This window comes from Bubalus kerabau, chromosome 3, assembly GCF_029407905.1.
Source record: "Bubalus kerabau isolate K-KA32 ecotype Philippines breed swamp buffalo chromosome 3, PCC_UOA_SB_1v2, whole genome shotgun sequence".
NCBI lineage: Eukaryota > Metazoa > Chordata > Mammalia > Artiodactyla > Bovidae > Bubalus > Bubalus kerabau.
Window position 1 is genome coordinate 116,866,311 of NC_073626.1, and position 23,520 is coordinate 116,889,830.

Genomic DNA, 23,520 nt, shown 5'->3' on the forward strand with positions numbered 1-23,520 from the left:
GACATTGCTGAGGGAGGTGGGTTCATAAAACTCTCTGTACTATTTTTGCAACTTCCTATTAAATAATTATTTCAAAACAACAACAAAAATGTTGCTTCTCAAAGCATTATTTATTGAGTGTCTTTCTGTTTGGGGAGATTTTTCAATATTTTTCATAATACAGAAGCCCAAACTCCATTCCAAGTGCCCCCTTTCTTCTGATGGGTCCAGGATGGGACCTATACCTAAATACTTTGAAAAGGGTCTGCAGATGTTTTTGGACAACCTCCCCTGTTCAATAAGAGCCCCAAACAATGTAAGTCACTGGAGACTTTTAAAAGCAGAGAGACCACCATATTCGATCTTGGCTGCTATGTGGAGGATCTAAAGAGGGCCTGACCATAGCTCTGGAGGCAGGTGTGTGCAACTCTTGGTGAGGATTGAGTCAGACAAAGGCCTCCACAGGGTAATGGTAGACATGGTAGGTGGAAACAATCAAGAGGTCAGATCTGCAGGTCAGTGAACGACGACTAAGTGAAGGGGGTAGAGGGAGGAGTCTCAGATGACCACTAGACTTTCATCTTGGGCAGCAAGGGTTATCATGCATCAAGACAGGAAAACGAAGAGCTGGTGTGTGAAGGAGGATCAGAAAGGCTGCCGTAAGTTTCTACAGGGAAATGGGTTTATGTATTATCTTCCGCAGTGGGGAAATCCCTTTTTCCTTATCTGATGGGGCATAAAGAACTGGGGATGGACAGGTTAGCACAGGGGGTGAGAAGGGCGGTCCTTGTTCAGCCACGTCAGCCATGTGGCCATGGTCAGACCATTCTCACAGCCAACCACACTCCGAAGCATTAACCCTACGTACCTCCACTTGGAAAAGACCTACCCAACCAAGAGGTCTCCCACAGGATCTAGAGATGTTAGATTAATATAAACAGAACTAAACACCACAAGAAATCTGACTTAAAAGGTTTTTTCAAAATTGAATATCCTACAACGGATGTTTCTACATTTTCTTTTACATGTAGGAGTACAGTTTATTGGGAATAAGAAAAGGGTCTCTGGACAAACATTTCCTTGGGTGGACTGCCACAGCCACTCAAAGTTATATTTAGGAATGCATTTCTTTGAGGCAGAGCATTCGAATTTCAGGAACCCCCTGCATCAAAAGAAACGTTCCTAGAATAAATTACCAAAAATCATAAGAAGGAGAAGGGACCTCAAAAACAGTTACTTCAACTGTACAGCTGAAACGAATGCAAAATTGTAAGTCAACTATACCTCAGTAATTGGGCTTCCGAGGTGGCACTAGTGGTAGAGAACCTGCCTGCCAATGTGGGAGACGTAAGAGACACAGGCTCAATCCCTGGGTCAGGAAGATCCCCTGGAGACGGCAATGGCACCCCACTCCAGTATTCTTGACTAGACAATCCATAAACTGAGGAGCCTGGTGGGCTACAGTCCATGGGGTAACAAAGAGTCAGACACAACTGAAGTGACTTAGCACGCATACCTCAATAAAAATAAATTTTAAAAAGTTAACTTCTATTACCTTCTCTATAACCTAAACGAATCCTTTCAATATCACTGATTATCAGAAATTAGCTTCTTCACCATCTACCCCATCCTCCACCCCAATCTTTATCTACTGAAAGGCCATTTTCAAATGAAACATTGCCTTCTTAGGTTGTAAACACAAAGGATTCCTCCTGTCTGTTTCTCTCTCATGACTTTTGTGAAATGTCTGTGCTAGGGTCACTTTTCAGAGACGGCGATGGCACCCCACTACAGTACTCTTGCCTGGAAAATCCCATGGAAGGAGGAGCCTGGAAGGCTGCGGTCCATGGGGTTGCTGAGGGTTGGACACGACTGAGCCACTTCACTTTCACTTGTCACTTTCATGCATTGGAGAAGGAAATGGCAACCCACTCCAGTGTTCTTGCCTGGAGAATCCCAGGGATGGGGGAGCCTGGTGGGCTGCCGTCTATGGGGTCGCAGAGAGTCAGACACGACTGAAGCAACTCAGCAGCAGGGTCACTTTTGTATTTGGATTATTCCTGACTATATTATTTTGTTATAAGAACTATTTCTTGAGTGCTTGCTATGTACCAACTAGAAGCTTTATGTAAATCTTAATTCTCACAGCCAGTATAGTATCTGCTTTACAGAAAAAGAACCCAAGACTGAGAGATACTAATTCTGTAGTGAAGTACAGAAATGCTCTTAGTGATACTTCTCTGTCCTAATGCAGGCTGCCTCTCCCTGTAAACCTTAGTTTATTCCACATTACATATGTGATGTGAGGGTTTTATCCCCAGCACACTGAATTCTGGTTTTCCCACAAAGGTGTCCCCAGAAGATAAAGACTCTTTAGTGAGTAAAGATACACAATGATTATTTGCTAAACTGCACTAACCCCTCCCCAAGCAGGGCCACCCTCTATCTGCACGCCCTGTAAGTCAGTGATTCCATTAGTGAGATCTCAGTGTTCCCATGGGATCAGATGTTTGCCAAGTACTGGCACTGTCAACTTCCTTAATCTGGAATCCCTACTGCTAGAACCATCTTCTATCATCTGTATCATCATCATATAGTACCTACTAGGTGCCAGGTACAGCTCTAAGGCTTCACAAACATTAACACGGTTGATTTTTACAACAGTCCTGTAAGGCTGATGTGACTATACCCATTTTACAGATGAGGAAACTGAGATTCAGTGAAGTTAAACAGCCTGCCCTCACCATTCAGTCATTAAGTGATGATCTGGGGTCTGACTCAAACTTCATGGTTAGTTTCTAGAACTCAGAGCAATCTTTGGCTCTTATTTAACCTTCTTTCTGACCATAACCAAATTAAAACCACCACAACTTTATTTATAATTGGAATTACCATTAAGCAGGGGCTTCTCCACTCTGAAAGAAAGTGAAAGTGAAAGTCGTTCAGCTGCATCTGACTCTTTGTGACCCCACGGACTGTATGGAGTCTGCCAGGCTCCTCTGTCCATAGGAATTCTCCAGGCCAGAATATTGGAGTGGGTAGCCGTTCTCATCTCCAGGGAATCTTCCCAACCCAGGGATCGAACCCAGGCCTCCCACATTGCAGGCGGATTCTTTACAATCTGAGCCTCCAGGGAAGCCCACTCTTGTCCACTCTGGGTTGGTATAGTTGTTTGCGTTTACATGCATGAGTTCCTATTTACAGTGGTGTCTTTATTATCCTTGGGGGATATGTTCTAAGACCCCCAGTGGATGCCTGAAACTGTGCATAGTACCAAACCCTATATATGCTATTTTTTTTCCTATACAAACATACCAGTGATAAAGTTTAATTTATAAATTCGGCACAGTAAGATTAATAATAGCTACTAATAAGATCAACAATTATAACAATACATTGTAAGAAAGCTTATATAAATGCAGTCTTTCTCAAAATATCTTACTGTACAAATTTAAAGCCTCCTCCATATTAATTAAATACCACACGCTGTGCTGTGGCTATAACTTTTCCAGTCCAAGGAGCAACAGCAAAACTAGCACAAACATCCTTTTTCTTCTTTACAGCATCTCAGATAGAAGATTCGTTTTTACTGTAGATGTTACCAACCTCAATAAGTTGAGAACGTTCACCTATGCATTAAAGAAATCACTTTACGGCTTCTCTTTGGCACATGTACATTGCCAGCATCACCAAGCCAGTGCACTGGGGTCAGAATGAAGTAAAATAAGGATGACTTGAACACAAGCTCTATAGTATCACAGCTGATTTGAAAACTGAGATGGCTACTAAGTGGCTAATAGGTGGATATGCTAGACAAAAGGATGATTCACATTCGGGCAGGAAGCAGTGTATTGTTATTATTCAGAATGGTGCACAATTTAAAGCTTTTGAATTGCTTATTTCTGGAATTTTCCATTTAACATTTTCATACTGTGGTTGACTGTGTGTAACTAAAATTGCAGAAGGCAAAACTTCAGATAAGGGGAGACTACTGCATACCCAAGACATTTTATATTGCTAAATTTGGTCCATTGGTCTATCCCACTGTTTTTCTTTGATTGTTTCTGTCAATTAAAGTTCTAGATATCATTTTGGCTTTGCATCACTTATAAATTAAGTAATTTACAAATTTACAGATTCCTTGGGCAGCTACTATCACAAGACCCTGAGCAGAAAGGATATAAAATTAGACCTTAAACACTTAAGGAGTGATGGAAAACCAGGAGAAATAAAAGTTCAGAGAATGCATTGGTCCTCCAAACTGCTTCCTATACTGGAGAGTTAGAGAGGAGAAGAATGCCCTGTTAAGAAATCATACAGTTATTCCATTCATTTTGCAATTATCTCCCTTAAAGAAATGGTCTCCAAATTAAAAAGGGAAGTTCTATGTGAAAGGACATCCAAAGAGAAAGCCCTTCATGAAGCTCCTCTGACCTGTGGACAATGGACCTGTACGTTTACACACCGGCAGCATTTACCACCCACCACTGAGGGATGTGGTTTACCTGACTATCATTTGTCTAGGTTACCTGTTTTTGGTGACAGCTTTATTGACATATACTTCACATACCATACAATCCATTCTTTCAAAGTGTGCAATTCAAAGTTTTTAGAATGTCCACAGAGTTGTGCAACTATCAAATCAATCAATTTTAGAATATCTCCATCATTCTGAAAAGAAAACCATTCAGTTCACTTCCTAGTCCTCTACCCATCCCCCAGTTCTAGGCAATCACTAACTCACTTTCTGTCTCCATAGATGTGCTTATGGTAGATGGTTCATATAAATAGAATCCTATACTATGTGGTCTTTTATTATGGTCATCTTCCACTTAGCACAACGCATTCTTGCTGTTCAGTTCAGTTGCTCAGTTGTGCCCGACTCTTTGAGAACCCATGGACTGCAGCACGCCAGACTTCCCTGTCCATCACCAACTCCTGGAGCTTGCTCAAACTCATGTCCATCGAGTTGGTGATGCCATCCAGCCATCTCAACCTCTGCCATCCCCTTTTCCTCCCGCCTTCAATCTTTCCCAGCATCAGGGTCTTTTCCAATGAGTCAGTTCTTCGCATCATGTGGCCAAAGTATTGGAGTTTCAGCTTCAGCATCAGTCCTTCCAACTAATATTCAGGACTGATTTCCTTCAGGATGGACTGGTTTGATCTCCCTGCAATCCAAGGGACTCTCAAGAGTCTTTTCCAACACCACAGTTCAACAGCATCAGTTCAGTGCTCAGCTTTCTTTATAGTCCAACTCTCACAAATACATGACTACTGGAAAAACCATAGCTTTGACTAGACAGACCTTTGTCGGCAAAATAATGTCTCTGCTTTTTAATATGCTGTCTAGGTTGGTCATAACTTTCCTTCCAAGGAGTAAGTGTCTTTTAATTTCATGGCTGCAGTCACCATCTGCAGTGATTTTGGAGCCCAAAAAAATAAAGTCTGACACTGTTTCCACTGTTTCCCCATCTATTTCCCATGAAGTGATGGGACCAGATGCCATGATCTTAGTTTTCTGAATGCTGAGTTTTAAGCCAACTTTTTCACTCTCCTCTTTCACTTTCATCAAGAGGCTCTTTAGTTCTTCTTTGCTTTCTGCCATAAGGGTGGTGTCATCTGCATATCTGAGGTTATTGATGTTTCTCCTGGCAATCCTGATTTCAGCTTATGCTTCATCCAGCCTGGCATTTCGCATGATGTACTCTGCATACAAGTTAAATAAGCAGGGGACAATATACAGCCTTGATGTACTTCTTTCCCAATTTGGAACTGGTCTGTTGTTACATGTCCAGTTCTAGCTGTTGCTTCTTGACCTGCATACAGATTTCTCAGGAGGCAGGCCAGGTGATCTGATATTCCCATTTCTTACAGAATTTTCCACAGTTTATTGTGATCCACACAGTCAAAGGCTTTTGCATAGTCAATGAGGCAGATGTTTTTCTGGAACTGTCTTGCTTTTTCGATGATCCAATGGATGTTGGCGATTTGGATCTCTGGTTCCTCTGGCTTTTCTAAATCCAGGACTAAGGAAACAGAGTCTTGGAGGGCACAAACAAAACCTTGTGGATATACCCTTGGCAGACAAGAAATCATTTTTCCTTAATGACTTAACAACATTTGCAAAACAGGGATATTTAATATAAAAAACTGAGTTTCTGGCAGCTCCTGAAAAAGGGGACTATCTGGTCACACTAAACCCTTTCCTCTGAGAGGACTTTGGCAGTAGTGTTGGGCATAGCCCTCCAATTTTCCATGGAAACCATGCAGACTTCTTTATATATCTGTTACCTGCCTAGCATTTAAGTCTTATACTAAATGACTGTAAGATCTAAGGAGGGGAAGCCATGTGTTACTTTTATTCACAAGCATATTTCAACACAGTGTCAGGGGCACAGTGACCAGCAACTGGGCCTGCTGGATACTAGGCGCTTGGTATCAAACACTGTGCTAGACCCTCTGTACACACCACTTCATTTCATTCTTACCCTTTTGAAATAAATGCTCATCACTTTACATGATGTTCAGAGAATTAGCCAACTGCCCTTTCAAAGCTCACCCAGCTAGTAGTACTGATCCCAAGTTTATGTGATTCCAAAACAAAGGAGTGTGGAAAAGCAAGTAAGCGTATAAAGAGTTTCTCATTAAAAACAAAACAAAACAAAACACAGCAAGAGGCAAACACTCTGGTTTCCCACATGCAGTTTTTGTTCTACATCTGTCAACAGCAAGTACACACTTTATAGGGTCATTGCTTCTTTCTTCTGTAAAACTCTTAATCTTGCACCAAGAGACGTGAGCAAGGTCTCACTTATCTTCTGAGATGGACCACACTCTATGGAAACTTTTCCTCTCAGGGCCGCTCTCACTTTCTGAGATGGTCTGCACTCTGTCTGTGGAATGTCTTTCTCTCAAGGATCCTCTAGCTTTCTGAGACAGTCTACACTCTATCAAATGCCTTTCTCTCAGTGCCTCTCTAGCCTTCTGAGATGTTCCACACTCTGGAATGCTTTCTCTCAAAGCCTCTCTAGCCTTCTGTGTGTTCACACCCTATGGAATGCGTTTCTCTCACGGTCTCTTAGCCTTCTGAGATGGTCCACACTCTGCCTGTAGAATGTGTATCTCTCTAATTAAACTCTTTCAGTTTAAAAAAGAGAGATAAAACCAAGAACTACCTCCTAAATCTTCAAATAGGTTAATTCAGCTATAGGGATTAGTGACCATGCTTCCAGCTAGGCAATTCAGAAGGAAAAGCATTCAGCTGAAACATAACATGCCTTCAGTGTGAGATCACAAAGACACAAAGTCACATCAGGAAGTCATTCCACGGAATAGGAAGTAGGGATCCTTAGCCAAGGGGCAGAGCCCAGAACAAGCACTCAACGACAAACATTCTCTCTTGGGCTACATACCAGCTGACTGGTAACTGAACAAGTGGCTATTTAAGCTACTTGCTTGAAAACACAAAAAGTGCTATCCAGTCACAGTTTGAGGAGGCATCACAGAAGCTCCCAGAAGAGGTCAGAGTCTGGTAAAGGTCTAAAAATGACTTTATCATATAGGGCTGTCCACCTATCACCATCTACTGAGATGGGTGACACCTCAGCAGTAGGACAAAAATCTACCCACTGTTTTCTCTGGTTCTTATGAACCACAAGATATACTACAAGATGAAATCACTCTTTTAATGTTTATCCTCCTGGACCAGACTCTTCAAAGTCAGAACCAAGGTCTTACTGCTTGAAGCCCCAGAACCTTCTACAGTGATTTCCTATGGTGGGTATGAGTAGGTAGTCAAAAGGATTCTTTTTCTGATCTACACATTTGCCTCAACACTCACAGCAAAGTACCAAACAAATCACATACAGATATATATTACAGATACATATATATTTATTTTATGATAAATTCTAACACAAAGTGGCCTATATATATTTGTGTTAGAATTTATCATAATAGTGATAGGAAATCAGAACCAAATCTGACGCAGGGAGGGGCCATGCCCATGACACAATGCCTCAGAGAGATATGACTGCTGCCCATGAAACATGCTGAGCCTAGAACCTTGCTCCCTGAACATTCATGTGTCTGTGAATCACCTAGGACTCTGGTTATTCTGTAGATTCTGAGTCTGTGGGCCTCAAGCATCTGCACTTATTCTTTGGGTTTTTTTTTTCTTTTTGCATTTAATAACACTTTTTATCACAGTTTTTTTTTTTTTTTTTTTTTGCTGTGGATCATTTTTAAAGTCTTTATTGAATTGAATGTGTTACAATATTGCTTCTGCTTTACTTTTTTTTAACTTTTTCTTTTATATTGGAGTATAGCCAATTAACAATGTTGTGACAGTTTCAGGTGGACAGCAAAGGGACTCAGCCATACATATACATGTATCCATTCTCCCCCAAACTCCCCTCCCATCCGGGCTGCCACATGACATTGAGTAGAGTTCCCTGTGCTATACAGTAGGATATTGTTGGTTATCCATTTCAAGTACAGCAGTGTGTACACGTCAATCCCAAGCTCCCTTTTTAAAATTAAAGTTGATTTACAATGTTGTGTTAACTTCTGCTATACAGCAGAATGACTCTATTATACATACATACATTCTTTTTAATATTATTTTCCATTATAGTTTATCCCAGGATACTGAATACAGTTCCCTGGGCTATACAGTCACAGCTTGTTGTTTATCCATCCTATATATAATATAGTTTGCATCTGCTAGTCCCAAATCCCAGTCCTCCCTCTCCTAGCCCTTGGCAAACACAAGTCTGTTCTCTGTGACTGTGAATGTGTTCCTGTTTCATATGTAAGTTCATTTATGCTGTATTTTAGATCCCACATATAAATGATATGCTTTTTAATAAGTGATAAATGATTTGGTATTGGTCTTTCTCATTCTGACTTCCTTCACTTAGTATGACGATCTCCAGCTGCAAGAGTCTGCACTTCTGATAAGCTTCCAGCTGTGGCCAACACTGCCAGTTTGTGGAGCGGCTCTGAGCAACAAGGATCTAGGAGCTCCAACAGGGACCCTAACCGCCTTGGTTCCTTGCAGCCTACGCTATGCCCTAAGGAGCTGGGGTGACAGGCAGCAGAGGGCAGAACTGATGAGACGTGCTTTAGATGGGAAATTCCTAAGGCAATGACCTTTCCCTTTTATTTCATTCAAGCTCTGACAATCCATCAGCAGTCATCCCTAATGGGTAAGAATTAGTACAGGGCGGGGGGCAAAAAACCTCTCAAAAACAAATTTCAAGCACCTTCCTGACCACCCCTTGTGCGGCTGCCACAGCTGTGGTGATCTGGGCCATGAGCCTCCAGATGCCTGGCGAGGGCTTTATCCTCACTAGAAATGGGTATCTACATGCTCCTGCAGCCTCTATTCTTTTTTCCAGATCATACATTGTTAACTTCCAATCTCTTCTGTTATTAACTCACTCAGTCATGTCCGATTCTTTGCGACCCCATAGACTGCCATATGCCAGGCCTCCGTGTCCATCACCAACTCCTGGAGTTTGCTCAAACTCATGTCCACTAAGTTGACGATACCATCCAACCATCTCATCCTCTGTCACAAGGAAGCTAAATATTGGGGGGCCACAGAATCCAAGGGGAATCTGAAAAAAGCTATGAACACTCTCTGCTCCCCAAATACCCAGACACTAAAGGTTATTTAACATTTCAGAGGTTTCATAGATGGTGCCGAATCTATAAAAGGAAGCCTGTGCCCTGTCTTCTAGAAGCTGTACTTTAAAAAAAAAAAAACAGGTTAAGACTTACTCAGAACACTTTATTTTTAAAATACAACTCCTTTTCTACAAATACTCCATGGAAGATATCATGTCCTGCCTCTGGCAACTTTCTGCAGATCATAAAATGCCTGCAAACAGGTGACATGCCTTGTTACAGAGCTACATGACAAATGAATGAAAGCCCAAATTTCAAGACAAAGCCACCAGCCTGGAAACAATAACTGTGATGGCCACTACCCCACCCACATTTTCTTAAAAGCATGCAAGAGATGCTGGGACTTGTTCTGTTCGGCCACAGAGGACTGTAGGATGGAGGGGACCAGAGGAGAAGCGGAGGGGAAAACTAATTAAAAAGCAAATGGGGAAAAATGAGCTTGGAAAGGGCTCACTGAACTGCTGACAGCCTAGAGTGCGGAGGTGAAAAACAAATGCAAAAGAGATCTGGCAGAATCCAAAAAGAGCAGGATCAGAATGAGAAATGAGGCCACGACCAACCCCCAGCTACAAGTCAGAGAGAGGAGTCAGAGTGACATTTACGTGGAGGAGAAAAGAAAAAGTTCCCTGGATGAAAGGGGAGTGAACATAGTGGACTGAAGGAGAGAGAGAGATAAGGAGGACCATGGACAGATAGCTGCTGCAGAAAATAAAACATGGCAGCATCACAGTCACACACACAGAACAGCAGAGAATCTTAAGAAAAAAGAGGGAGGGGACAATGAGCAGCCTAGGCCATCACAAATCAGCTTAAAATTACAAATGAAAGCCTACCTGGTGCATGGAAGAATTTGCAGGCACCTGCAGGAGCGCCTCCCGGGCCCCACCCTCACATCACAGGCCAGGTGGCTCCTGCTCACTAATGCAGGAAACGACAAGCCAGAGAGACACCCTCTTATGCTCCTTTCATCTGAGCCATTGATGGTGGAGACAGGTCATTTCACTGCGGGTAGAGGTGGGGGTGTGGGAAAGAGACTCCGTGTGAATGCAGGTGCCTAAGGTTAGGACTTTGAAACAGAGCTGCATCTGGAAAGTAAAGTTTCCTGAAATGAGAGCCTGTGGGAGAACCAGGATCCCACGGCCAGGCGTGAAGATGCACAGCACTGCCCTGCAATGTCACACAGAACAGAAAGTCCCACTGGCCACTCAAAGACTCGTGGACTTCTCTGCAGACCTTCCTTCCAACAAGGGGTACCCTGTTGTTGGTACCTGTGCTGTGCTTCTGTAGACTCTGGGGGGGGGGTGTGTGCGTGCACACGGGTGCACGCTCAGTTGCTCAGTCCTGTCAAACTCAGTGACACCCTATGCTTCTGTCCCTTACAAAAGACAATGGACTCAGCAAGAGCCCAATTACAGGGGTGATGCTGAATGTTAAGGCGGCTAGCCAGTTAGTGTTTACCCACTACCAGGCTCCACTTATAGCCTTTTACTTATACAAACTCATTTATTCCTTTTGGTCACCCCAGGGGGAGGCACCATCTCCACTTTACAGATGCAGGACCAAGAAAGCAACTCGCTTGCCGAGGTCACACCTCTAATAAGAGGCAGCGGGCAGCATTTGAACCCAGGACCCTTAAAAATTTCACCAGCAGTTCCCAAACTCAAGGGGCTTCCCTGGGGGCTCAGACAGTAAAGAATCCACCTACAGTGCAGGTGACCCAGGTTCGATCCGTGGATCAGGATGATCCCCTGGAGAAGGGAATGGCAACCCACTCCAGTATGGGAGAATTCCCATGGACAGAGGAGCCCGGTGGGCTACAGTCTATGGGATCGCAAAGAGTCAGACACGACTGAATGACTAACACTTTCAGCCTTTCCCAAACTCAAACTTTTCCACTTTACTGTCCCTTTAGAGATTTAGTCTTCAGTCATTTTTTCAGGACACCCTTTGGCCAAAAGAAGTAACTAAGAAAAGCGCCACTTACCAAAGCATTAGGTCCAAACAACTTTGTGGTGGTAGTGAGATGGCAAAGAGAGCTATTTTCCTCACAGTTACACAATATCCTGTGACTTTCACTTAATCTCGTGACTTCCTTGGGGCACCCCAGGGTGCCTCGGCACACAGTTTGGAATCCACAGAACCACACTTGCCTGCCTTCCTCCTTCTGGTGAGGAAAAGGCATCAGCCTGCAGTAATCACACTGGCTGTTCCTTCCAGTACATGTGTCAGAGAGACAAAGAAGTCTGCCGACAACTGCCCTCTGGCTGTCAGCAATGGCTGTGCCCTGAGCACTCCGAGCTGCAGGGTCCACCTGGCCCACTCGCTCTCCTGCCACTTCACCCTGACAGGGACCCACGCCTTCCAGAACAAGCTGCTAAGGTCCTGCCATCTGCTTTCCCTTCCGTCCAGCCATTTCCTGCTACAAGCTCCTGGGTGACTTAGTTCCTCTTCTGAGCAGTCTCTCTACCCACAGAGAGACCTGGTTCACCTCTTCCTCTGGGGTCAAGGCCCACTTTGCACACAAGATTTGCTGAGCGACTCCAACTGGCCGTCTTCATGTGTATTTCCCCCACCCCTTTGGTGATGAACTTTTGCAGGATGGGCTCGTATCTCACTCATCTTGGTGACTTCCTCAATGACTCTGCACAGTAAATGGCACACAGTCTTTTGAGTTTTCATTAATAAAGAATGGAACAAGAGCGAAGGATAGGTTGAGGGACCATAGGGAGGATTATGGGGTGAATGAAAAAAAAAAGGATAAATGTAGGAGATGTCCACACACCTTGCAATGAGACTCTGTAGCAACTCTCACGAAGATGAGTCTCCATCTTACCTTTTGAATCTGGATACATGTTGCACCTTGCTTTGCTAATAAATGTGGTAGAAGTCAGGAATGCCAGTTCTGAACCTGGGCCTCAAAAAGACATTTATCGCATGCTTCTGCTTATCCTGTAACCTGGATCAAACGGCTGCAAGAGCGTAGGCCATGTGGAAGGGAGCCCAGCCAACACTGGCTGGGACCCGGGAGCCTTTGCTGCAGTGTTTGCACCTGGACAAATATCTCCCAAACAACAAGATATAGAGAAACTATAAGGGACTAAAAATAACTGTGAATGTATGAATGAGTGAGTGAAAAATCACTCAGCTGTGCACAACTCTTTGCGACCCCATGGACTATACAGTCCATGGAATTCTCCAGGCCAGAATACTGGAGTGGGTAGCCTTTCCCTTCTCCAGGGGATCTTCCGCTGGGGCAAATTATGGACAAAAAGATACAAAAAGACCAAAAAACCCAACTGCCACTTCTGAAGAGCCCAGAGCAAAAGCAGGGTACTGTGCATGCCCCCGGCACCCAACACCACTACAGGGTGGTGGTAAGCCACCCCTCCGGCCACAGCCCTACCCTCACCCTATGAAAGGAACCAGTTCACCCTCCCAATGGGGAGCAAGTGAGCAAAGGAACCTGTTACTTGTTTTCACTCCCCTCCTGCTGCAGCAGGGGCCCCAGTAAAGCCTTGCCTGAATTTCTTGTCTGGCCTCTTACCAATTTCGATTGATTAAGGAGGCCAAGAACCCTGGTTAGTTACAGTCTCAGCTGAGACAATACTGGACCAAACTCAACCAGCCAACACCCCCCAAACATGTGAGAAGCCAGCTAAGAACAGCAGACTGACCCCCTAATCACTACATGAGTGAACCTAGCGGAAACCAGAACCACCACCCCACTGACCCAAGACCCGGGAGCACCAATAAAAGACTTAGTGTTTTAAGCCGCTAAGAGTTGGGATAGCTTGTCATGTTGGTATGACAATGGCTGACTGTTGATGAACAGTCTAACTTAGGGCAGTCAAGTCCCTAGAAGGCAGGGGTTGTGAGTGTCTGTCCTGTGTTGAGCACCCACGTTACTGAGCAGATTGTGGGCCCATCTTAGGAGGTTATCTCATGATCTATTGTCAGGTATTTTTTGTTTGTTTGTTTGAAAGAATGAGAGTTTTATTCATGAGCACTTAGATGTTTACCAACATTATATATATATATTTTTTAAAAAAAAGACTGATTTCATATCAGTCTTTACAATCACACTCACATCTAGAGAGAAACACTGTTGTAAGGGATTTGAACAGAGTGTTTCTGAATTTTACAAGGGATTTACTTGAAGTTAGGTGTGCATTCATCATTACCCTCATCTGTAACACTACCTCTCTGCATTGTGATCAGCTTTCTTGAGGAAAGAAAAGGGCAGAAGAGGAAAGAACCTACTTCCTATTATGCCTCCCAGAAGCCAGCAATAATGGTCACAGCCAGCAGGTATTCACACCTGTCTTACCCACCTTCTCCCCTCGCATCCTCTGCCTGGAAACCAGCTCCCAGTGCACCTAAACAACCATTTCCGGTGATGATATCAAATCCTTTTGAGAAAGGGCAAGGCATAAAAACATTTTTCAAAGTTACAACTCATTTTTTTTTTCCTTCAACCTTCCATGTTTTCTCCCCTTCAATCAACATATTGCCTATTTGTGCTTGGCACTGAGGAAACCAAAGACCTGTCTTCTGCCCCCAGGGAACTCCAGTCTGATTGACCTAAGAGGCCTACTTGTCTCAACAAAAGGCTAGATAAGGGCCCATCCTTATTCCTTCTGGCTATAAAAGTCCGACATTTACAGCAGGTGGTGAGCCCTAGGGCCGGCAATCCAAAATGAGAAAACCTAGTGACCACCTCCTCACCCCTACTACCATGGTGGCTGTCCTATTGGTGTAGAAAGCCTCTAATCTCAACCCCATTTCTGAGAGAAAGAAGGTCCTTGTGGAGGGTGACGGCTGCTTTTGTTGTAGGAAGGGGGAGGCGCTAGCGAGAGGGATTCTGGGAAGTGGACGGACACGTGGTGTCTCCTTTTGACGTTTCCCAAACTCTTCCAGTTGGTGGTGGCTTATCAGTTCCGTATTCCTTACCAGGATCTCCTGTCATAGAACAACTCATGGGAATGGTTACTAAAGGGCCTGGCCAGGGTGGGCGGTTTCAGTCAGTGCGCTTCCCCTCACACTTTGATGGCACATGCAGTGTCTCTCCATGATGCATTTCCTCTGGAAGGCAGCTTTCAGTCCAGTTTTTAGGTGTCCACACCCACTTTCCCTTACACTTTTCCAGGGAACCCTAGTCCAGCAAATTCTCAAGGCCTGAAAGCCTTAGTTTCACACATACAAAGTAGAGAAGAAATGAGGTTGAATAAGTTGATATGACATGAAAATCCAAAGGCTGGGCACAGTCCCAAGCACCTATATCAGTGCTCACAAATGTTCGCTTTCCTTCCTTTCAGCTACAAAAACACAGGTGTTACCCTACACACACACACAAACATATACACACACTCCTTCAGACCATACTTACCCCCTTCTGCCCAATATAATGTCACATTGGTAATAATAGTAGGAGCATAATGTTCTGCAAATCAGATCCCCAAAACACAGACATTCATTCAACTTTTACCCAACATCACACGGGGTATGATCAACATGGGAACCTTGAGGCTCCCACCAACCTCCAAGGGCATTATTCTTACTAGAAAGGATCATGACAACCTTCTGAACAATCCACAGAACAACTAACAAGCGAACAAGCCACTGGGGTCCCAGCAAACAGCATCTTATTATCCTACTGAAGTCAGTATTCTGCCAAGTCCATAGTGACTTTATTTTCTGGCAAAAGCATCTTTATGCTAAGCAAGACTCCGGACATGTCCAGGCGAGGGATCCGATCTATTCAGCTGGCCCTCAACTGTCAAGCACAAGATGGATCATGTCTCCTGTCTGGAGACCTCACCCCCCCAACTCCCACCTCCCTCATTCCCTGAGCATCTGAGCTGGTCCCTAGAGAAAAACAGCCACAGCAAAAGGAGCAACATAAAAAACGATGCCAAATCTGTCTTCATTAATCACCTTCCTCTGCTGGTGTGAAACTCTCAGGAAAAGAGCCGGAGAATGACTCAGATAACCCGTTTACATAAGGAGACCTGAGTCTCTAACGTGCTTCATGTACCAACACTGCTTCCTAGTGAGTCTTTAATTTCCCCTCAGGATCTCCACGGTACATTCTTTAGATCATGCAATTGCCTTGACAAACAGAAAAACTTGAACTCCATTCTAGGAAGTAATACTACAATGTGCTTTCAGGTTGTCAGGGGTTTTGAGCTACTTCATCTTCATTTTTCTTCTTTGGAATCCTTCCATCCTGAAAGTGTATGCGTGACAACAGGGGAATTTCCCACTCAAAACCTGAAAATGAAGTTTGGTCTCACCAGACCTGGATTTGAACAAGATTCAGACTTCTCCATCTTCCGCTCGCTGACTCCTTTGGGTTGTAAATGCCCACGGTGGGTACTAATCAAGTCAACTAGACCAAATTAAGGCAGCCTGACTTAGACCTTGTTCCTTATTTTTGCTGATCTCACTGCAACCAACCATACAGTGAGCAGAATGGTTATTCAGTACAAGACACCGACTTCACACGCTTCTCCCCTATAGAACAGCTGGGAGATGGTGGGGTCTATTAGAAAACATCAGCCTCTTTGGAAACTTAAAAAATTATGCCTGCCTAAGGTTGCCATCTAAAACTAGTAAGGATTACAAAGTCCATTATAAGCACCAAACAAAAGCACATAACCAGGTCCTTTGGAATCAAATACAAAGGATGAGATTAAAACCACAACATAATACCACTACACACCCACCAGAATGGCTAAGGTGAAATGGACAGGAAATAGTGTACTGAGGACACAAGGGAGGTCGGCTCTCACCCCCTGGCCAAGGTACAAGCTGGTACCACTATTTATAGAAACTGGCGGTTTTCTCACACAGCTGAGCATGCATACTCCCTGTGACGCAGAAATTCCACTTCTAAGTATATAGTCAATGTGCAACATGGCCCTATGTCCACCAAAAGCCATATACTTGAGCGTTTCCAGAAGCACTATTGAGAAGAGCCCCAAACTGGGAATTATCCAAATGCTCATCTGTGGTAGAATGGACCAATCAATGGCAGCATAGTCACACAATGGAAGACTCTATAGCAATGAGAATGGATGGTCTACAAATATACACGAGGATATGAATTTCATAGCACAACACTGAGCAAAACATGCAAAACCCAAAATAGCACACACCACATGAGTTCATTCATATAGAGTACACAGAAGCAGACCAAAGCCATCCGTACTGGTGAAGGTCAGGAGAGTCGTATGGGTAGGGAGTGACCAGAAGGGGTGAGACAAGGTGGTTCTGAACTGCTGGTGATGTTCCGTTTGTCTGTCTGGGTGGTTAGGTGGGTGTGTGCACTTTGTGCAAATCCACCAAGCTGTACACGTGTCATGGGCACTTTCCTGCATATATGCTGCTGCTGCTGCTGCTAAGTCGCTTCAGTTGTGTCCGACTCTGTGCGACCCCATAGACGGCAGCCCACCAGGCTCCCCTGTCCCTGGGAGTCTCCAGGCAAGAACACTGGAGTGGGTTGCCATTTCCTTCTCCAATTCCTGCATATATATATATATATATATATATAATGCCAATTAAAAAGTTAAAAATAAAATCAAGGGTGGTGTTTTCTTGGGTAAGTCCCTGCTTGTCTGAGTGACTAGCCAATGCTGGTTGGCCAGTAGGTGGAGCTAAGGTTCTTGCTGACTGCTACTCTGGGACTGGTAACCAACTGGCTTAGGCACTAGCCAGTTTTGTGACCTGGGGCAAACTCTTTTACCCCACATGCCTGAACTTGTTAATAAGATTGGACAGAATGCTGGCTCAGGTTCCTTCGCAGTTCTATTTCTTAAAGATTATAATGTTGCCCTCCTCATCCATTCCTTCATGAGGTGGATAGGAACCACAGGGGAAAGTGGCTGGGGTTTAGGATCCTGCTGGAACCCGAGGGAGCACCTGGAACTGACCCTCTTCATCTTAGAATGCAAGATTTAAAAGGACAGAGGCCCAAGTCTCACTATCCAGAAGCGTTTGATGTCTCCAAAGCCAGTCCAGTCTCTGATTAGACAAAATGGCAGGCACCTCACCTCACCATCTGCAATTTCAACCCAAGAGCTCAATTAGCTGCTCACCTGTCACTTGCCTCCTTTTCTTTCCTCTAGGAGAAGGAGTCGATGGGGTATAAGCAAAGTGATGCTTTTACACAGGTCAGCAGCAAAGGCCCTCTGAAAATAGAGTGCAAATATTCAAAAAGCTCGTCCATATCGGGCTCCTCCTAGAACAAAACCTATCTCAATGTCAAAGAGAAGACAAGCCAAACGTTTCGCACCTGCGCTGACTTCAGCAAATCAGCCTTCCTCACCCAGTGAGGCCCAGCACTCAAGCTGGTTCATTTACCCACACTGCTCGCTCCCTCTGGAGTCTCAAGGTCTTACTGACATCCTCCCTTGCCCTGGTTTGACACAGCACAACTGAATAATGAAAGGAGTATTTGTGAAGAAGAATGAGAAGATGATGTGGGCGGGGAGGTGGACAGAACGCAAGAACCAGGGAAATTCAAGTTTTCCCCACAATTTTCCATGTAAAATAAAACTTTTGTTTTGGGGAGGGAAGTTGGAGATGCTCCAAATTTCCAGAGAACTCTGATTCTACATTCTCTCAAAGCTGGACAAGAGGAGGCCAGGAAGTAAGGCGATCATTTCAAGGTGTTTTATATTGTACAAAGAAGCCAACCCCACATACAACTCCCCTGACCCCCTAAAAGCAAGAGGAAGAGGAAGACAAGTGACTGCTGGTGACACAGAATTGCAGGACAGGCCTTGGTCTTCCGGTGCACACGGCCTTCAGGCTGACAGAACAGAGACCACCCAGCAACACTGCTCTCAAGACCCTGGCAATATCTGACGCTGATCACAACCCAGGGGCCTCTCCCCACTGATTCTCTTTATTATTTAACTCTTCTGTTTTCCCCAGAGCCTAAAGTAAGACCAAGTTTTATTAAAAGACTATCACACACAAAGTTTTTAAAAGTTTAAAGCCCAACTGAGAAAGGTCAAACAGAGTTTTGTTTATTACATTTTTGCTTCACTTGAATATTGAGTTTCATGGTCTGGTGAGGGCCCTGTTTTGACCCTATTTCCATAGTCATTCCATATAAAAGTAATGTAACTTTTTCCATAGCTTTATTCCCAGTAGGATAAAGATGAAGGTTTGTTGGGGTTTTTTTTTTGGGGGGGGGGGGTGATGAGGGGAGCAGGTACATATCTATGTGTTATCTATATTGTAAATACTAGTGTTGGTAACTGAACTCTTTTGCTTGCTGGGAATATCAGCTTGTCCACACCCCAGTGGACAGGAATTCTATTTGCAATGCTTCTAAATAGCTAACCAACCATCCTCTTAGCTGCTAAAGCTAAACAGAAGTCTGGCTGATGACTCTATCTCCCTAGAGCACCAAACCCCCGGGGCAGTCAGCATAGTCTAATACAGGTTTGTTCCCAGTGTCATACAGGTGCACTCTGAGAGGACACATAATATCCAAACACAGTTTTGATTCTAGTTGTTCAGTAATTATTTCAACCCGTACACACAACAAATGTGTACCTTTGTATATGTTGTCAATTAGGAATTAGGATAAGACCAAATTAAAATACATGATAAATTTATTATATATAAACAATACATTCTTATTAAAACAAGAATAAATTTGAAGAAAAAATGTTAACTAATACAAGTGGCAATAGGAAGATGGCAAAAACTATGCATGAAGTTTGGAAAATACTGATCTGCTTTAAAAGAAAAAAGTCCTGCCAAGATTCAAAGAGCTGTGGTTCCACAGCTGCCTGTCTGTATCCTTGGGGGTCCTCCACCTTCCTTCCCTGGGCAGCCATTGCTAGAAGAATGACAGCAACGAAGCTGACAGGGTTAGGGCAGGGTGACAAGTGCGAAATCTTCTAAAAGAGAACACGAGGGCTTTTTGCCTTCAATTAAGGTGTGGCTACTGTCCAGCCGAGTCTCATGGACCAATATAGTTTGGACACATACACCGAAAGGGTAATAGAGTGAAAGCCTGAGCCTCCGTAGAAGCTCCCTGAGCTGTGGAAAGTCATCCTGCCAAGCCTGCAGGCACGGACCTCCCGAGCTCTGCTTGGTGGTGGGCCGGGGAGAGTAGATGGCGGCACACCAACAATACATATCGTTGAGGCCTGGAGTCTGATCTCAGTGGCAACCACGCCCAAGATCCCAGGAAGAGAGAATGTTCCAAAGTCATTCATCACCAGGCTCTCAAGATCACTTTTGAGCCGGGCAGAAGCAAATGACCAGTATCTCTGGGGAGCAACGATCTTTTTTTAACCTGTCAGTCTCATCCTGGGGTTTGCCATGTGCCTTGAGAAAGCAAGCTTGAAGGCTGAAACATGAAGGTCTGACTGGCTCAGGGACTGGAAGAGGAGTATAACACCAGGTGGGCAAGTTAGGTTTCCCAGAGAAGACCTATTTTTTCACCTTATATACTATTGTTGACACATTATTGACTGGCAGATTTCAGCAGAAACAAATGCCTGTGGCGTGAATACATCTCCAGTTACTAATGTGTTAAGTAACTGCCCACCATCCATAGTAAGCAGAAAATGTCTGCCTGCCCCCTAAAAAATGCCCCTGTCCTAATCCCCAGAACCTGTGAATATGTTGCCTTACATGGCCAAGGGGAATTAAAGCTGCACACGAAGCGTGCAGGGTGGGGATGGGTGACTTAGGGGAAGGGGATGAAGAGGTACAAGCTACCAGTTATAAAAGTCACAGGATGTAACGTACAGCACAGGGAGTGTAATCAATAACATGATAACAACTCTGGATGGTACATAATCTATAAAAAATATTGACTCACTATGCTGTGCACCTGAAACTCATATTTTAGGTCAACTATACTTCAGTTAAAAAGAAAATACAAAATTGTATCTGGACTTAAGGTTGCCAACTGGATGATACTGAGACGATGAGGCTAGATTATGCAAGCAGGTCCATAAGGGACCTTACATGTGGACTCGTGTCAAAGTCATAAGAGTCAATGTCTAACAAGCATCAGGACAGATTTTTAAGATGGAAGAAGGCCACCAGTAAGGATGGCAGGCAGCCCCCAGAAGCTGGAAAAGGCAAGTTAGCATTCTCCCCCCAGACCCTCAGGAAAAGAACGCAGCCCTGCTAGCCATGAATTTAGTCCAGAGAGGCTCTGTATTAGCCTCCTATCGCTGCTATAACAAATGACCACAAACCTAGTGGCTTAAAACAACAGAGATCTATTCTTTCAAACTTCTACAGTCCAGAAGTCCAAAAACCATTTCATTAGGAGGAAACCAGGGTGTCAGGACCCCACTCCAGTACTCTTGCCTGGAAAATCCCGTGGACGAAGGAGCCTGGAAGGCTGCAGTCCATGGGGTTGCTGAGGGTCAGACACGACTGAGGCTCGGACACGACTGAGCGACTTCACTTTCACTTTTCACTTTCATGCATTGGAGAAGGAAATGGCAACCCACTCCAGTGTTCTTGCCTGGAGAATCCCAGGGACGGGGGAGCCTGGTGGGCTGCCGTCTATGGGGTCGCACAGAGTTGGACACGACTGAAGTGACTTAGCAGTAGCAGCAGGGTGTCAGGAGGGCCCTACTTGTCCCCCACCCCACCCACCACCCAGAAGCCTAAGAGAGAATTTGTTGCTTGGCTCCTCCAGCTTCTGGGGGCTGCAAGCACCCCTTGGCTTGTGGCTGCATCAGGCCAGTCTCTGCCCCACAGTCACTCCGCCTTCTCCTCTCCTGTCTCTGTGCCATCTTCTCCTGACTCTCCGTGATAAGGGTATCTGTGATGGCATTTAAGGCCCATCTTAAGAATCCAGGATAACCTGCCCATGTTGAGATGCTTAACTTGTATCTGCAAAGTCTCTGTTTCTTTTTCCATATTTGTTGTTGTTCAGTCACTAAGTCATGTCCAACTCTTTGCGACCCTATGGACTGCAGCATACCAGGCCTCCCTGTCCCTCACCATCTCCTAGAGTTTGCCCAAGTTCATGTCCATTGAATCAGTGATGCTATCCAACCATCTCATCCTCTACCACCCACTTCTCCTTTTGCCTTCAATCCTTCCCAGCATCAGAGTCTTTCCATATAAGGTACTGTTTATAAGGTCTAAGAGTCAGAGCCTAAAATGTGTGGAGGGCATTATTCAGCCTACCACAGACCCACTTCAGACTTCTGACCTCCAGAACCTTAAGATAAATGTGTGCTGTTTTAGGTCACCAAGTATGGTCACTTGTTACAGCAGCAATAATAGGAAACTAATAAGCTCCTGTCTCTCAGATGTGGGCTACAGATGAGGAGACAGCCTGGATGAGAGAAAGGAGCTAGCCCATCCCTACTAGTCACATCCTGGGGGGGCCTTTGTATCTAAAGATGACACCTCTCTCACCCCACCAGATGTGAAAGACTGCTAAGATTCCGCAGCAGGTGGCCAAAAGAAGCTTCGGAAATCACCCTTCTCTCTTTCCTTTCAACTACTGAATGGTTCTTAAATAAACTTTATGGTAATTCATAAAGCAAAGCTTAGGGGCAAGAAAAGAACTGCCATTCATTTCCAGGAATTCCTCTATCATATAATGAGTAGGCTCCATCCACAAATGTCAACGGGTTTTGCTCACAAAGCCAATAATCCTTACCACAAATATAAGATAATATAAGACCTTGAAAGACTGTATCCCTCAATTAGGAACAGCCTCTTCTGATAGCTTTCCTATCCTTGCAGGGCCGGAACATCACATTTTCCAGCACTCATTCATCACTGTTCTTTCTCAAGGAAGGTTATACTGCTGAATTTCTCTCTGTAGGGGTTTCTATTTGCAGAATTGCACCTTCTCACTGATCAGCCTTCAGGACACTATAGCAATTCCTGGGCAGACTCCTATCCTATCCCAGAATTCACCATGCTGGCACACCCATAGGTTCTGTCTCCAGCCCTCTCCTCTCTGGGTTCTCTCCCTTAGTGAGCGTACCCTGTCTACAACCTCAGATCCATATACCCAGCCTTGACCCTCACCTAAGAGAGCTCCAGTTCCAAACGTCCAAATGCCTCCTCCACTTAAACGTTTAGAATCTCCCCAATTTGGCCGGTCCCCAAACAGGGCTGCTAGTCGCACAAAGAAGCACCCATCCGTTTCATAAACGCCACCACCATCCACCGAGAGCTCTGATGAAACCCACAGCTTTCACATTCACAATCTCTCCATTCCTTCTTGCCCCTCATATTTAATTCATCAGCAAGTCTACCAGCCTCTGTCTCCAATATTTTTCCCAAGTCTGAATTATTTTTCAATCCAGTCCAAGCTCCCCCCACTTCCCAGTCTGACTATGTGTGTGTTTGTTAGTTGCTCAGTCGTGTCCGACTCTTTGTGACCCCACTAACTTTAGCCTGTCAGGTTTCTCTGTCCATGCAATTTTCCAGGCAAGAATAATGGAATGAGTTGCCATTTCCTCCTCCAGGGGTCTTCCCCACCTGGGGATCAAACCGGGGTCCCCTGCATTGCAGGTGGATTCTTTACCATCTGAGTCACCAAGGTAGGCCCATTCAGACTATAGCTATTGGCTACCAGCTGGTCCTCCTGCCCCAGGCACTGCTACCTCCAACCTGACCCTCTACCCTCCTCAGGGCTGTTGGTCATCTTTCTAAATCAGAAATCCAATCCACCCCGCACTGTGAACTGGCTTCTGGCTACACACAGACTCACACTTGACCTTGATCCTGAGGCAATCTGGCCAGTGCCTAGCCCACAGGCTCTCTTCCCCTTTGCTCATATGCACACACACTAGCTTCTGTCCTCATCTGGAACATGAAAGGTTTATCCCA

General features: G+C 44.6%; 1 protein-coding gene across 50 annotated transcripts in view; it reads right to left on the reverse strand.

Moving 5' to 3' along the window:
* The window catches only part of MGAT5 (alpha-1,6-mannosylglycoprotein 6-beta-N-acetylglucosaminyltransferase), a 398,003-nt gene that overhangs the window by 271,914 nt on the left and 102,569 nt on the right, over window positions 1-23,520 (reverse strand). For 15 of the 50 annotated variants that reach the window (XM_055572807.1, XM_055572820.1, XM_055572819.1 and 12 more), the window contains one exon: window positions 17,769-17,861. The exons of the other annotated variants lie outside the window; for them this stretch is intronic. The gene's annotated coding sequence lies outside the window, so the exon portion shown is untranslated. The remainder of the gene's footprint in view (window positions 1-17,768; window positions 17,862-23,520) is intronic. 50 annotated transcript variants of the gene reach the window in all.